Source organism: Hylobates moloch, unplaced genomic scaffold (genome assembly GCF_009828535.3).
Source record: "Hylobates moloch isolate HMO894 unplaced genomic scaffold, HMol_V3 SCAFFOLD_12, whole genome shotgun sequence".
Classification (NCBI taxonomy): Eukaryota; Metazoa; Chordata; class Mammalia; order Primates; family Hylobatidae; genus Hylobates; species Hylobates moloch.
Window position 1 is genome coordinate 36,359,781 of NW_026652287.1, and position 3,289 is coordinate 36,363,069.

The 3,289-nt window shown below is 53.8% G+C and overlaps 1 protein-coding gene across 1 annotated transcript in view; it reads left to right on the forward strand.

The window, feature by feature from the left end:
* Positions 1 to 3,289, forward strand: part of NTF4 (neurotrophin 4) — a 26,077-nt gene that overhangs the window by 495 nt on the left and 22,293 nt on the right. The gene's annotated exons all lie outside the window — the stretch shown is intronic.

The window sequence follows — 3,289 nt, forward strand, 5'->3', positions numbered from 1 at the left end:
AGAAGTAGTAAATTAGTGAAAATACTAAAAGTCTTTGATATGCAAAAATAATGGCGTAAGCTGTCTTTCTCTTTGTCTCCTCTCTCTCTTTGCCTCCACTGCCAGGCAGGGAAGGGCCCCCTGTCCAGTGGACACATGATCCACATGACCTTACCTATCATTGGAGATGACTCACATTCTTTACCCTGCCCCTATTGCTTTGTATACAATAAATAACAGCGAAGCCAGACATTTGGGGCCACTACCGGTCTCCGCGCATTGGTGGTAGTGGTCCCCCGGGCCCAGCTGCCTTTTCTTTTATCTCTTTGTCTTGTGTCTTTATTTCTACACTCTCTCGTCGCTGCACATGGGGAGAGACCCACCGACCCTGTGGGGCTGGTCCCTACAGTATTTTAGTAGAGACAGGGTTTCACCATGTTAGCCAGGCTGGTCTCGAACTCCTGACCTCAGGTGATCTGCCCGCCTCGGACTCCCAAAGTGCTGGGATTACAAGTCTGAGCCACCACACCCGGCCCAATGTTTTGTATTTTAGTAGAGACGAGGTTTCACTATGTTGCCCAGGCTGGTCTCGAATTCCTGAGCTCAGGGGATCTGCCTGTCTTGGCCTCCCCAAGTGCTAGGCTATGCCAGGGTTCTGATCCAGTTCCTTCCACTTGGACCATTGGTCTGGCCTCCTGCTCTCTCCCTCAAAGAAGCCTAAGCTCCTCCCGTCTGGGTGCTGGGGGTCCCTGGGGGATCATGAGAGCCCCGTGAGGGAATTCTGAGAGTGCCTGGGGAAAAGACAGAAAGTTCGAGGTGCCCTACTTATTTGCAGGAACCCCACGAGAGTTCTAGGGGCCTCTGAGGGATCATGGGAGTCCTAGGGAGGTTCTGAGGACCCCCGGAACAATCATGGGAACCCTATGGGACATTCTCAGAGCTAGAGAGATCATAGGAGCCCCGTGAGGGTATTGTGAGGGGCCATAAGTAGTTACAGGAAGTCCTGATGTGGCTGGGTGCAGTAGCTCAGACCTGTTATCCCAGCGCTTTGGGAAGCCGAGGTGGGTGGATCACTTGAGGCCAGGAGTTCGAGACCAGCCTGGCCAACATGCTGAAACCTTGTCTCTAGAAAAAGTACAAATATTAGCAGGGAGTGGTGGCGCGGGTCTCTGGTCCCAGTTACTTGGGGGGCTTAGGTGAGAGGATGGCTTGAGCTCAGGAGGTTGAGGCTGCAGTGGTGTGATAGCGCCACTGCACTTCAGTTTGGGCGACAGAGTGAGACCCTGGCTCAAAAAAAAAATAAAAAAAAAACCCAAAACCGGAAGCCCTGATGTATTCTAGGCTTCTGAGCGTTCCCATGAGGTCACATGAACCCCGCGAGTATTGAGGGGCCCTATGGGATCACGGGGGCTCCATGAAAGTTCTGAAGGTCTCTGGGTAATCAAAGGGATCAAGGGAGTCCCTCAGGAGGTCTGGGGTGCTCTGGCGGCCCATGGAAGCGATAGGATGTTTTGAAAAGTCGTGTAAAGACAATGGGTGTTGTGGGTCACTGGAGCCTCACAGGAATCCTAAGGGGTCTGGTGGGTGGCGTCAGGTTCTGAGGGGACCCTGAGGAATCACGAAAGCGTCTAGAGGAGTTCAGGAAAACCGCGGGAACACCACGAGGAGTTCAGGATCAAGGGGAAGAGAACCACTGGGGAAGATGGGAACAGACTAAAAGGCTGCCACCGCCAAGGCTCAAGGGAGCGTCCTACAGGGCGCGATCCTATTGGGCGGCGGGAATCACGGGGACTGAGAGAGGCGGAGCTGCTGAGCTACCGCAGTGGATGACGGGACTCCGCGCGAAAAACCTGGCGCCCAGGCCTGGGGAACGCAGCGGGCAGCCCCGGCCGGGCAGGCTCTCACCAGTGCGCATGCGTGGCTCTCCGGCACCGGTCCGTACTCCAGCGAGGTGAAGATCTCGCGGGCGCGGGGCCCTGCACGCGTCGCAGCCATCGCCTACCCGGAACGCTTTCCGCGAAGACTGCGGGGCGCTCCGTGTTAAGGGGAACTTTGAGGTCCAAAGAGCGACACCTCCCGTTCCAGCCCAAAGGGTCGGGGCTCATGGGAATGGGGTGGGGCTACGAGATACAGAGAGCAGCCACGCCTACACTTTTTGCCTTAGGACCCGATGTCCCCGCCTACGTCCCCCACGGGGGAAGCGTATTTAGGAGCATGCGCACTGCTTAAAACGGGGGAGGAAGGGGAGCCGGCGATGTGGGTACTTTGCGAATAGTTAGGAGGGCTCCAGATTTAGAAGGATCGGCGTGGCCGGGCACGATGGCTCTTGGCTGTAATCCCAGCACTCTGGGAGGCCGAGGAGGGCGGATCACCTGGGATCGGGAGTTCGAGACCAGCCTGACCAATATGGTGAAACCCCGTCTCTACTAAAAATACAAACATTAGCCGAGCTGTGGTGGTGCGCGCCTGTAATCTCAGCTACTCAAGAGGCTGAGGCGGGAGAATCACTTGAACCCAGGAGGTGTACGTTGCAGTGAGCCGAGATCGCGCCACTGCACTCCAGCCTGGGTGGCAAAGGGAGACCGTGTCTAAAAAAAAATAGTAATAAAAAAAGGGTCGTCCTATTGATGCGCCTTCCCAGTGCCTTATTTTATAGCAGCAGGAAGTGCAGGTTTTATTTGTTTTACCTTTTATTTTCTTGAGACAGGGTCTCCCTCTGTCGCCCAGGCGGGAGTGCAGTGGTCCGATCACGGCTTACTGTCGCCTCGACGTTTCGGGTTTAAATATTACTCCTGCGTCAGCCTGCACAGTAGCTGGGAGTACAGGCACATGCCATCAAGTCTGGCTAATTTTTTTTTTTTGTAGAGACAGGATCTTGCTATGTTTCTCAGGCTGGTCTCGAACTCCTGGGCTCAAACGATCCTCCTACCTCGGCCTTCCAGCCTCAAAGTGCAGCTTTTGGTTCTAATTATATTTACTAGGGGTCTAGATCTGGACCTACTAGGATCTAGAGCTGGCAGGAAGTGATAATTCAAAGATAAAAAGGATACCTTTTAGGGTGGACATTGAGATTAAGGTTTTGAAAATGCAACCTTCACTGCAAAGTAAGGGGGCCAGTTTTGGTTGTGGAAAGAGTGGAAATCTGGTGTTTTTTGTTTTTTTTTTTTTTTTTTTTTTAAGAAATGGGGTGTGGGGGCCGGGCGCGGTGGCTCACGCTTGTAATCTCAGCACTTTGGGAGGCCGAGGCGGGCGGATCACGAGGTCAGGAGATCGAGACCACGGTGAAACCCCGTCTCTACTAAAAAAAAAA